Source organism: Rousettus aegyptiacus, unplaced genomic scaffold, assembly GCF_014176215.1.
Source record: "Rousettus aegyptiacus isolate mRouAeg1 unplaced genomic scaffold, mRouAeg1.p scaffold_m13_p_18, whole genome shotgun sequence".
Lineage (NCBI taxonomy): Eukaryota > Metazoa > Chordata > Mammalia > Chiroptera > Pteropodidae > Rousettus > Rousettus aegyptiacus.
Window position 1 is genome coordinate 1,067,056 of NW_023416293.1, and position 14,327 is coordinate 1,081,382.

A 14,327-nucleotide genomic window follows, 5' to 3' on the forward strand; every position below is an offset into this window, starting at 1 on the left:
ATCTGCAGACCATGTTTTCTTCTGAATGTCCTGGATTTGGTCTTTCCTGGAATCTATTTCTTAATTTTAACAACACTGGTTATATGAAAAGGCTAGAAATTTTCAAACTTGACAGTTCCTTGCTCCTGTTTAGCAGAAATTATTTTAGTTGATCTCTCTCCTTTTACAATATATATCCAAGTTCCAAGAAGGAACCACGAGTATCATCAACTTTCTGCCTAGAAATCTCCTTAGCTAGATCACCTAGTTCATTATGTACATTATTATACTTTCCATGTTATTGCAGGGAACAAGGTTGCTAAACTTTCTGCCAATATAGAACAGGAATCTCCTTACTCAACTCTGCAATAATAGTTTTCTCAATTTTCTTTAAGCTCTCACCCACGGCCTTCTCAAAGCCATCCAACTTTTACTAACAGCCTATCAGGCTTTCGCTGATGCCTCAAAATCTTTTCAGCTGGTATCCACTGCTGAGTTTTAAAGACAGTTCTCCATTTTAGGCTTTTGTTACAGCCAAACAGAAGCAAAATCTGTATTATCAATTGCTATATAACAAAAAACTCCAAAACTGAGCACTTTAAATATCTTTTACTGTACAGTTTCAATGAGGCAGGAGTGGCTTAGCCAGGTAGTTCTGCACCAAGCTCTTTCTTCAAATTGTAGGCAATGTATTGGCCATGGCTGTACTCATCATAGGCTTTGCTCTAGTTGAATTTACTTCCAAGCTGGCTTTCTTACCTAGCTGACAAGTTTACAATGGCTTTGGGCTTATCACTACATATTGCTGGTGAGAAAATGAGCTTAATGGCTGCTCCATCTTTTTATGGCTCAGGATGATGCTTTTCCAAGTTATGCACTAGGCTGAACTGCTTTCTTAACTAGCATATCCGCAGCTTATCTTACTTTTTAAATCGCAAAATATGATCAACTCATAAATTCACTGCAATTTTAATAGGGAACCCAATGAACCATTTTTATGACATGGAGAAACTCAGTACCGATTACCAAAAGCAGCGGAGTGTCTCAGTCATAAGGGGCCGTCTGGCCATCTTCCTCTGGGTCCCTGAACCGAAGATTCAGGGCGCTCACGCCGGGAACACAATGCAGCAGACGCGGCCCCACTGCGTCTGACGTCACTGCTAGTCCTGCTACACCTACAACTTACTGTGTGGATGAAAAATTGTAATAGAGTCTATAAAATTAAAAGTAAATGATACAAAGAAAAGGGTTAAAATGTAGGCTACATTAAAAGAAAACTAGAAAAGCATACACAGGCAGAATAAAAACACAAAGGCAGCACTAAAATCCACACTGTAGAAAGTAAGTTTTATCAAACGAATAGAAATTTGAATCAGTGAAACACAAGACAAACTACAAATATTCACTGAAAATGAAATTAAAAAAGGAAAAGAGCTAAAACATAAAGAAATGATAAATACGAAGGGTAGGATGTAAATATCCAATCAAAAATAACTACGCTACTATTGTAGATTAAAGAAGTCAACAAATTCTTTGCCATCCTTTTCCTCAAGAGACCGACTCTATCTCCTCCCCCTGAATCTAGACTGGCCTTGACTTCTTTGACCACTAAAACAGAGCAGAATGCACGCTCTGCCAGTTCTGGAACTTGCCTTTACGAGGGCTGGCAGCTTACGTTCTCAGGAGCCAGCCACACGCTCTAACGTAGTCCGCACTGTCCTGCTGGAAGCAGCAGGGAGGAACCTGAGGCCCTCAGAGCCAACACTCAGCTCCAAGGACCCAAAGGCAGAAGCGAGGCCTCTGGGCTCTCCCAGTTCAGCCCAGCTACCTCCAAAGAAAGCAACACGAGTGACCCAGTGAGATCACCAGAAGAACCACAGAGTCGAACCATAGAATCATGAAAAATAATAAATAATTGCTGTCTTAAACCACTAAGAGATGTGTGATCTGTTAGGCAGCAGAGGATAACTGATATAGCTATACTGATATAAAACAATACAATACTGCCAAAATATATGGACATATCTATTCTCTGGGGTATGAGACACGTGGTATCCAAAGTCCTTGCTAGAAAATATGAGACTGTTTGAGCACTCAGCTTGCTTCAAAAGCCTGGTTGAAAGTAACAGCTTTTCGATTTCTTAAATTATCTTCTATTATTTACTTACTTGAAAAAAAAATATATAAATTCTATCCTAGATTAAGTCGGACATGGAAGACTAAACAATAAATACCACAATCTTCCAATTTTACTGACATCTACTTTAAGATGTTTTAAGGAAATGCCAGTTGTGTAAGTATATCTCATTCTCTGATTCATTCAACAGTTTTTGAGGACTTACTACGCATTAGGCATTAAAGTAGCAAAGATGAATAAGGAAGCAATAAAGACGAATTGAAGGCAAGTAAAAATATTATCACTCCCTAACTTTGCCAGGCAGGATGTCAACCGTGCCTTGTCTATACACGAGAAGCACTTTGCTCAAGTCTCTATTTTGTAATAATAGTATTGGCAGCTAACGTTTATGAAGCACTTAGTATGTGTCTGACATAATTCTAAGCCTTTCACATGATTTAACTCACTTAATCTTGGTACCCGCCCTTTGGAGGTAGGTAAGAACTATCATCCTGTTTTACCAGTGAGGAAACTGACTCATCTTAAAGAATGTTGATCTCCCACTAGACTCTAGACTCCATGAGGGTAGGTCACCTGTTTTCTTCATCTTCATATCCTCCCCAATCTCCAACACATATTTTCTATAATTAAAGAAATTAGCTTATCCAAGTACCAGAAATGATTATGCTCATTCATTTTACGAGGACAATTTTTTACTCCTCAAAAGCACACGGTGATAACACCTTTTAGATGAAGGGAAAAAATGGCTTAAAGCTAAGTAAATATCTATAATTATCAGTAAAAAGAAAAATACCATACAAGTTTATCAATTCATTGATAAACACACTATTAAGACCTAAACTTTTATAAGCAAGTCTAATTTGACAATATTACATTTTATTCAATAACATTTTAGTGCTGAAACCCATAAATATCACAATGACAACTACACAATTCTACAATTTAAAGTCTTTTTAAAGAAGCGAGTGTCAATGGAATAAGAAAATAAGGGGTACTGCCCATTTAAATAAGCTGATTTAAAAATCCAAGTCAATATAAGACCTAATAGTTTGAATAGAATGATATAATTTGAGTATTTTTGGCTGCCCTAGTATTATCTAGGTTCATAGAGCTGGAATCATCAACTATAAAACCCGTGTGACTACCAGTTTCATTGTACACTCCGACTTAAAAACAAAAAATGAAAACCTTTATGTAACTGACTTAGATACACAAAAAACACAATCTTCAGATTACTAGCTAAAAACTGAAATGTGAATTCTGCAAGGAGAATAAAGTCAAATTAGGGATCATTTTACAAACATACCTCTGAGTTCACTACCTCTTCAGAATACCAAACTACTTTTTTCTAAGGAGCACAAGCCAAGTATTTCTGTGACCAGGGAAAATGGCTACAATTTTAGAATAAACTCACGGCGGTAAATTTTAGAGAAGGGTTGCATGCCAGATTTTCAATCTGACCTTTAGAAAGGCTGTCGTATCTGCTGGAAATCTGACTGAGAACTGAAGGACAAACATCATAATCACAAATATCAAAACTTCTTGTGGCAGACGCTGTCGGTTGGCTAACACGCTATCAATTCTCAATTCCCTTTGCCGCTGCCACCTCCCGCCACAAAGACAAAGCCAGATACTCACTTTCTCACAGCAAAGGGGACACATAACCCAGTTCTGGAAACAACACATAAAAGAAAGTCTGAGAGTGGACTTCCCAAAACTTGTGCTCTCCTAATAAAAGGGACAGTGTGGCTGACACCAGCCGTCTCCCATTTGTTTGGCTCAAACAGGAATGTAATGTTTGTCAGTACAGCCATTTTAAAACCTTGAAGCCAATGAGCTAAAGGTGAAGAAACAAAAAGCGATGCCTGGAATCTCTGATGATTTTATCCTTATCTACTAAATGGCCAGCAACTGCCCACCTTTACCGTTCTTACGTGAAAAATATAAGCCTGTCTTTGTTTTGTTACTGTTGGCTGGGTTTTCTGTTATTTTTAGCAGAATGTCTGCCTTACTAATACATTTACAAACATTGAGAGAATACTGTGTACAATTCCTTTAATTTAAAAAAGTAAGTACTTATATAAATAAGTCATACTAATGCCAAATAAGTGACAAATTAAATCCAGAAAGTCCTCAATACTTTCCCTTAATATTTTTTCTGACTATAAAATAGATTCGCTTTCAAATTTTTACAAAATACAGAAAAATACAATGAAGAAAAAATTAATTAACCAGAGATATTTTTAATATTTTGATATATTTTCTTCTAATCAATTTTTATACATATATCAATATATAAAACTATGCTTTTTCATTTTTATAAACTGTGATCACACAGGATATAGCTTAGTTATTAATACATGCACAAAGTAATAATTCAGTAGCATATGCAAGAATATAAGACTTAAAAGTGTCTCTTCCACCATTCACACACACACACACACACACACATGCAAACCTCACTCTCCATTCCACTTCTCAAAAACAGCCACTTTTAATACTTCTGGCATTATGACTGTTTCTTAAATTATCATCTGTAACCACAACAACTGACTTCCCACTATGAAGGTGAGGAACTGAGTTCTCCTTCACCCTTCTTCCCAATTTTTATTACTTTCATTTTCATTTTTAGTATTTCTAGTAGTTGTTATTATGTTTAAAAAAAATGCAGTAAAGCCTTCATTTGTTGACCTACAAATTTTAGACAAAATGCCTTAGCTTTCAACAGTTAGATAAGGAAATTAGTGTTCTTATCAGGAAAACATTTTTAGTCATAATGTGCAACCATACGATTAACATGTGACTATCACTTGGTCTCACCCAATCTGAGCAAGGAAGAAAAAAAAAATGTACTTGTTGCTTTAGCCCTAATTCATTTTTAAAAAGCGTTGAAAAAGATGAGAGAAGTATCATTTCGAAGAACAAATACAGAAAACAACAGAACTTGTAAATCCTATAATGAATTGAAATCAATTGTTAAAGACATACATGAATTTTTCAGTTGCAGAAGACAAAGCCTGAGGAACGCGACACACGCTCAGGCCCGACAACAGGGAGGGGACGCCGACCGGCTCCTCTTTCACACCCGCTTTCCCGCAGGGAACCGCCGCGTGGACACTGAGGCACGGAGGAGACAGCGGCACCACTGAGTTCCCGCTGGCGTCAGTAACGTCCGAGAAATCTCTCAACACCTTGTGTTAAGGAAAAGACTAAAAGCGGCAAGTATCTTTACTGTTTTTATAGTAGAAAACAATGGATGAGCCTAAATGTTAAATGATAGTGAACCTGATGTCAAATTTAGCAATATTCTATAACAAATTATCAAATGATAATAGCAGGTATTGTTTACTACCTATTTAGTATGTTCCATGAAATGTAATAAGAGCTCATCTAACATTCTGAATGTTGAGTCTTACAACCATATAAAATAACACTATTATCACCTCCATTTTACAGATGAGAACTTTAAGGCATATTAATATTTGCCCACATGACTAATAACTGGCAAAGCCAAGACTAAAGTTAAATTCCATCCTTTTAACCACTGGACAAATCTGACAGTACATCAGTATTTAAAAATGAGAAAACCTGATGGATGAGAAATTAAGAACAGATTCACTAGAAGCGTGGTACGTCAAACGAGTCCTTCTTTTCTGCCTTACCTGTTGCAAAAGCACAGACAAATCTCTAAGATGGACTGTTCAGTGATTATAATGCCATTTATTTAAAGTGAAACAAAATAAAAAGATCCACATGTTTATACAGAATAAAGTGTAAAAGTACCATTTCTTTAATTATCCCTTCTCCTGTCCCTTGCCCAATCTCTTGAATCCCAGTCTCTTGATAAGAAACAAATACTACTTATATTTTGGCAATATCTTTCTGGTTCTTGAATATTTAAGGAAAATTTTGGCTTTATATTGGTACAGCATTTTCCTTTCTGAGAAGGAAAATGACAGTGAAGGAATCAGATCATACTTTATTTACTGCTTGAATTTTTTACAAAAGGAATTCATTTATTACTTAGATAACACAAAAAAAATTAATTCTAATGATATTCAAAGAAAACAGGGAAGAGTTTCTAAAGTATGACCTCAATGGTTTCTTTAGAGAAAGTTTTGTATATTAGACTGCATAACAATATAAAACTTGTAAGTTACAAAAAAGCATACCATAAAGTTGAAAAGTATATTCAAACCAGGAAAAATCTTTGCAACAACAAAAAAGATTAATAATGGTATTTGAAAAATATAAAAGCTCTTGCAAAAAAAATAAGAACATATAAAGACATAGGCCTCATATATAAAAGTTAACTAAATAAAAGCAAGCAATTCATTTGAGTAAAAACAAAAAATAGCTTAAAAGCATTAACACAAAGTTAAACCTCAGTAACAAAAACATGTAAAATAAAACAGCAATATAATGACAAAAACTAAAAACTGACACCCAGTGATGGCGATGGTATGAGAAAGCAGAAACTTTTACAAACTAGTGATAGCAATGTAAATTGGTAGCATCTGGACAACGAACTGACATATGACTTACACAAACTAAACATTTTAAAAAGTGCTTTTAAAAGGTACCGCTGAGAAGACTGCCTGCACCCTCACTCAGATCACAGTGACGGGCTGTGGGAGCCAAGAGTCCAGCTGTGCTCTTCCCTGCAGTGCCCACGTCTGCAGTGTTCTGTTCACTTCCGGGCACTACCTTGTAAGAGAAACACTGTCCCACTGAGATATTCACAGGGTAGGACACCGAGACTATGTATGAGAGGGCTGGAGACCCTGTCATACAACAAACAAACTACAGAAAAGAGGACATTTTGCTTCGAAAGGCTTTAGGGAAGACATCAGGGTGATCCTGGGCTACCTGAAGGCCTACGTGTAAAAAAAAAAAAAAAAAAAAAAAACACGTTTATTTTATACCGCTCAGGAGGGCAAAGCAAAGACCACTAGTGCTCAGAGCTGCTAAACGATGAAATGGTTATGCCTTATACAGTGAGATTTTAGTTACCCACAATATCTGAGATGAACAATCTATGAAGAACACAAAAGAAAAGATTTTTCTCACAGGCTTTAAAAGTTAGGTTTTTCATGACACAGAAGAACTTAGCAGTTCCAAGAGTAAAGCAAAAGTTATCCTTAAAATACAGACAAAACTATGATCGCTATTGCATTTTCACTCGCCTGATATGGATACCTTATATTCTAATCCATCTCAGCACTATCAGGATTCTGTCCAGACGCCTCTGTCAAGAATCATCATTCGGTCAGTTTCTACCAATTCCTACCCTGTTAGTTCCATTTTCCTATATGCAAAAACTCGGCAGATAAACAACCTGATTGAGAAGCACAGCACTGCCCTTAGCGAAACGGCCACCTAAACCTAAGATGCCTTCATAGCCGTCATCTAGTCTGTGTTCCCTGCCTTGCCTCGGCCGTCCCCATTCCAGTTTCTCGCCCTGAAAACTGTGACATACTGCTATCTGAACTTCTACAACTGTTTTCTTCCTCTTCCTCATTCATTCGTCGAAGATTGATTAAGAGCCTACTATGCTCCAGGTACTAGCAGACCCTATATGGGAAAGAAATACAGTTGTATTAGACACTGTTCCTGCCCTCAGGGAGTATACGATGGAAAAGCAGAAATATAGATCTATGTAATAACTAGGCAATATAACGCCACAAGGGATCAAAGGCATGAAATGAGGTTATAATCCAGATATGAGAAATCACTCTAACTTCGAGACGGTGATCTGAAAAAATATTGAGGAGGTGATACTGGAATCTGGTCTTGCAGGACACACAAGACCATCATTGACAAATGGGAAAAAAATATGCCAAGTAGAGAAACTGGCCTAAGCAAAAACATACACAGAAGAGAATACAGTGGAAGGTTCATGATTATCACATCGGTACGGAAGCGTGACTACAGAATGCCAACAGACACTTATAGAACGTTTCTCTACTTCGGAGAATACAGAAACTTTGGAGATGTTTTCTCCGAGCGAGACAACACGGGTTCAAAAGGCACAGCCGCCCACGTTCCCACCGGGGCACCCAGCGGCGAAGGGGACTGCTCAAACAGCGGGCGGATCCGCCGGTGGAACATTCCCGCCTTTCCACTCCCTAACCAGTTAGCCCCTCCCTGACCAGTTACTAATAAAAAAATTTTTTTAAAGAACTTCAATAACATTCATGAGTGTTAAGAAATAAATAAAATATAAAGTATCATAAAACTGGCAATAAATCCCAGCTACTGGTCCTGGCTCTGCTTCTAATTTTTTAAAAAATGACCTGTTTTCTTATTTGAAGAAAAAATGGGAATAAGACAACTTCCAAAGTCTCTTGTAGCTTAAAATTCTGTAAATTCACCTATTTCCAGGTGATTGGGAACTCGGCTGGTTTAAACCACTATTTTCTTCAACCTATAAATGTAGATGAAATCGCTACTCCTTATAACTGATTATGAACAATTACATTAGATAACAAAACTAAGTGACTATAAAGCTCAAACGAAATTTTATATCTATATGCTTGAACACATACCTAGAAGAGTTCTACTTTCAGTAGTTGTAGGTTAACTTAGACTAACGTTTCCATGTATAAAATTATAAACACTGCATGAAATACAAAAACAACTATTTGAAAGCAATGAAAAGCACCAAAAGCAAGCAGAAACTGGAGGGATGTTGGCCCCTGAAAGGAGGGAAGAGCTCTGGATGAGATCTGTATTTATATGGATTTTTGTTTGAGGGGCTCCACCATTCTTTGAGATTGGGGTGGATAAAACTAGGATAGCAAACCACAGTCATGCTGGCTTAAGGGATCAGAGGTGGAGTTCAGAGATACCAAAATGGCTGAAAAGTGAGAGAGATAGCCCACAAAAAAGGAAGATACAATGAGGGATCCCCAAAACCCTCATATAAACTATGCCCAAATGCTGGCTAACCCCTGAACTGTGCATGCATACGAAAGGCTCCAATGAGCCTGAAAACGGAAAGCAAATAGTAGATGAAAAAAGTAGAAATGCAGAGATTTCAGCTGCTTTTCAAGAGAAATAAAGTGTGGAGGTTAAATAGAATCAAGGTAAATAGCAGTCAGAACAAAAACCAACAATCTTTGCAAGGAAATAACAGATCAAGAGTCTACATGATGTATCACCACAATGAACTGTATACAGCTGAAATTACCAGACATATAAAGAAACAAGGAAATATAATCACATGCAAAGAAAAAAAGCAGTCAACAGAAACCATCACCAAGAAAATCCTAATCTTGGAATTAGCAGACAAGTACTTTACTGCAGCTATTACAAAAATATCCAAGGACTTAGTTATTATCACAACAAACGAAGAGCTGAAGAATCACAATGGAGAAACCGAACCTTTCAAAGAATCAAGTGGAAAAATGCATTCTATAGGTTAACAGTCTACGGATGGCTAAAGAGTAAGTGAACGTAATAGTTTAACAGAAATTATCCAGTCTGAAGAACTGAGATAAAAAAGAACTGAGAAGAACTGAGATAAAAAAGATTGAGGGAAAAAAATAACAGAGCCTAACTACCACAGACATTATCATGTGGTCTTCGTAAGGTAACCAAAGTCCCAGAAGCATTAGAGAGAACAGTTCTTTAGAAATAATGGCCAACGACTTCCAAAGTTTGGTAAAAAAAAAAAAAAAAAAAAAAAACATGCATATGTAGATCAAAAAAGTTCAGTAAACCCAACACAGGATAAGTATAAAGAAAACAACACCTAGGCTCATCATATTCAAACTACTGAAAATAAAAGACAGAAATATTTTTAAAGCAGCCAGGAAAAAATGACATGTTACATATATACAGAAAAATATAAAATAACACCATTGTTTTCTCGTTGGAAACAATGGAGACCAGAAAAAAGTGAAATGACATCATTAAAGTGATGCAAGAAACAAAACTATCAAACCAGAATTCTATATACAATAAAATAATCCTTTAAAAATGAAGATAAAATGAAAATGTTTTAAAATAAAAAATGAGTGTACTGGTAGCCAGAGAGCTGCTCCAAAAAGAAATGCTTAAAGAAAGCTCTTCAGGCTGAAGGAAAATAATATCAGACAGAAATTCAACTCTACAGGAAGAAATGAAGAAATCAAAAAACAATACGAATATCTATTAAAGCTCTATTTTCCGGCTCTTCTTTAAAAGACATGTAAAAAGACAAAGCAAAAATGAAAATGTTGTATCGTGGGGCTTATTCCACGTTCATATCTAACTATATATGAGAACAGCAGCATGAGGCACTCAAGGGATGGGCAGCTCTAACTACAGTAATATAAAGGTCTTGTATTTTACGTGAAGCATAAAATACTGACCCAATATAGCATGGGGTGAATTAGGGGTGCATACCGTAATCTCAAAGGCAGGGTTTCTCACTCTCAGCACTGCTGACATTTTGGAGTGGAAAATTTTTGTTTGGGGAGACTGTCCTGCGCATTGTAGAATATTTATAAGGATCCCTGGCTCCACCCACTAGTGCCAGTAGCTCCCTCACACCCCAGTCATGACGATCAAAAATGTCTCCAGACATTGCCAAATGTCCCCTGGGGAGTAAAATAACCTTGGTTGAAAACCACAGCCCTACAACAAACACTAAATAAGTAACGCAAGCTAAAATAATGACAAAGCAGCATTTCTCAAAGTTTTTTTCATTATATGACCCACCTAAGAAGTCTTTTTGTGCCTTTTTTCCTAATAACTCTAGCTTCCCACATAAAATTTGAGTACCACAGATGTACTGTATCTTTGTTCATATAATGTGTCCCAATGGAGATGCACCAACATTGTAACATCTAAGTTTTTTCACATCCTCCACCAAGAATCAATTGTTGTACCTTGGGAGGGATATACTCCCACTGAGAATGTACAGTGATAGAGGAACTTAAACGAACTACTAAAAGAAATTCAATTATTTTTGGCAAAAAAAATATATATATATATATGAAAAGGATTTTTTTAATGAAAAAGAAATAGAAAACAGTAGACTTCAATTCAACCATGTCAACAATAATGTTAACTATAGATTCTTTTAATATTTAAATAAGAGACATAAGTAGCAAGCCAACAGCAGAGATAAAATGAAATAGTAAAAATACACTAAATACAAAAAAAAAATGCAAGAATATAAAAAGGAACAAAAGACACATGGCACAAATAGGAAAAACTAAACAATGTCAATAATTCTATTAATAAGTATGAATGGTCTAACCACACCCATTTAAAAAGTAGAAACTGTCAAGTAAATTTTTTTTTTTTAATCAGACTCAAACATATACTGTCTACAAAAGAGGCAGTTTAAATATAAAACTCAGAGAGGCTAAATGTAAGAGGACATTTAAAAAGAATGTAAGATGTAAACTTTAATTATAAAAAATCTGGAGTGGTTATATTAATATGAGACACACTGAATTTCAAGACAAAAAGTATTACCAAAGATAAAGATGGGCATTTCGTACAAATATAAGAGAGAATACATCAAGGAGATATAAATGTGGATGCATCTAATAACAGTTTCAAAATATATAAAGCAAAACAGGCAAAATAAACAAATTCACAATCATAGTTGGAGATTTTATCCCCCATCAGTAGCTGAGAGATCTAAAGAAAAAAATCAGTAAAGATAAAGACAATATGACTCACTATCAACCATCTCCACCAGACATTTATAAAACACTACACCCACAACAAAATCAAGACAGACCATCTGGTGGACTATAAAAAAAAAAAAAAAAAAATCACAAAAATTTCAGATGACTGAAGTTTTACAGAATATCTCCTATAATCACAATCAAATATAAAATAGAAATCACTAAGATATCCAAAAATCCCCAAATATTTGAAATTAAACAACATTTCTAAATAGCCTATGATTCAAAGAAATCACAAGGGAAGTTAGAAAACATTTACCTAAATAATAACAAAACTACAGTATTATCAAAACTTATGTGGGGTACAACTAAGCAATGAAAATAAAGCCACAGCTTTAAATGCTTATACTTTTTTTAAAAAAATAAAGGTTTAAAATCAACAATGTAATATTTCACCTTACGAAGCCAGAAAAAGTCAAACAAATTAAAATAATAAACAGCAAAAGCAATAAAGCAGAAAACAAAGGAAAAGGAAAATTAATAACGTAAAAAGTTGGTTCTCTGAATGAATAGCCCCAACAAAACTGATCAAAGAAAAAAGAGAGAACACAATTTACCAAAATCAGAATTTAATAAGGGGATTATCACTACAGATCCTGCAATTACTTATAGGATAAGGGAATAGTAATAACAACTTTATGGCTAATAAATCAACGACTGTGATGAAATGTACAAATTCATTACAAAAACACAATTTATCCAAATCGATACAAGATGAGACAGAAAATCTCAATAGCCCTATATCTATTAAAGAAACTATATTATCAAAAACCTCACAAAAATCTCAAACCCAAATGGCTTCACTGATGCATTTTATCAAAATTTAAGAAATAAAACCTATCTTATGCAAATTTCTTCAAAAATTAAGGAAATACTTCCCAAACTATTTTATGAGTCCAGTATAACTATTACATCAAAACCAGAAATGAAAATTATAGGATCAATATTCTGGTAAATGCAGAAAAAGGATCCTTAACAAAATATTAATAAATCAAAACTGATAATATATTAAAGATAATACATTATGACTAAATGGGATTTATTCCAGCTATGAAAGTAATATACCATATTAACATATGAACAGAATGGAAAAAACTCAAATGGTCCTTTCAATAGATCTAGGGAGATCTTTTGAAAAAATTGAACACTCGCTTATGATAAAAACTCCCAGCAAACTAGGAATAAAAGAAACTTTCTCAACCTAAAAAGGGCAGCAAGAGAAAACCTATAGATCATATGATACTTAGTGGTAAAAGAAAGGCTTTCAAAGCAAGATGAGAAATTAGGCAAAAATGTTTGTTCTCACAATTTTACTCAACATAGTACTAGAGGTCCTAACCATTGTGAAGTAAAACTGGAAAATTAATTAAAGGCATAAAAATTGCAGAGGAAGAAGCAGAACTGAGGCTTTTTGCATATGATTGACCACAAAGGAAATCTTAAAAATAAATAATATTAATAACAATTAAATGAGGCTGCAGGATACAAAGCCAATACATAAAACTCAATTATTAACTGGGAAGGGATACGTGTGTATGTGTGTAACATGGACTTTACAATTCTGTAACTCTAGAATGTATATAACAGCTAATCTATGGATAGCTCTCTGCATTTGGTTTACTTGGTTAAAATTTTCAAAAAAAATATATACTGAAACTAAAAGAAAAGCAAATTTCAAATTATTGTAAATACACATTAAATCTCAGAGTCTTCATACCATTACGAACAAGTCTACTTTTTCCATGCTGCTTCTGCATCTACAACATCCATAGCCAGTGAGCCCCTCTAACCCCCGTGTGGTTACAGGGCCACCGCCACAGCACTTTACTCTATGGAAAATGCTTGCTGCTGAGCAGTAAACAGGAAATCATACGGCCGTTTTCTTTTTCCTTAATCGCTTTTTAATTTGTTTCAAAAGTCACTTTGTGAATAAAACATGAACAAAGGTACACAAACACATACAAAGGAAGGAGAAGGAAAGGGCCTTGGACTTAGATGAGCACCCAAAATATTGTGCATTTTGTTTTCTACAACAAGTTATAAATTGACTACATCAGAGCAATCACACATTCAAACACAACCCAGCTTACAACCTTTATATTACTTAAGTATATTTTGCATACTGGGATTAAGCTATTTTGTGAGAAAACTCAGAAACTTTATGAATCTATGAGTTTTCTCACAAAATAGCTTGATGTTCCTAAATATTAACATCTAGTTCATCTAAACAAACCATTTCAGAGAATATAAGACAACTATAATTCAAATGACACAATTTTAAGGATATCCCTGAAGAGAAACTCTAAGTACAAGGCAAACTAAGGGAAAAAGTTCTTTGAAAGCACAAACTGACTACATACATGAAACACACATGAAAGTTCAATTTGTTAGCTATCAGTACAAGAAAAAGTGTAAGAAATTAACACGCACATGCAGCACTTTCGTCAATCAAAATGCTCTGGCTGTAAAACCACCTTTCAATCTATACCAATTTCAAAACAGTAAGATTATAATTTGACTAG

At 35.1% G+C, this 14,327-nt stretch overlaps 1 protein-coding gene across 3 annotated transcripts in view; it reads right to left on the bottom strand.

Moving 5' to 3' along the window:
- Positions 1-14,327, bottom strand: part of AKT3 (AKT serine/threonine kinase 3) — a 257,309-nt gene that overhangs the window by 226,698 nt on the left and 16,284 nt on the right. The gene's annotated exons all lie outside the window — the stretch shown is intronic.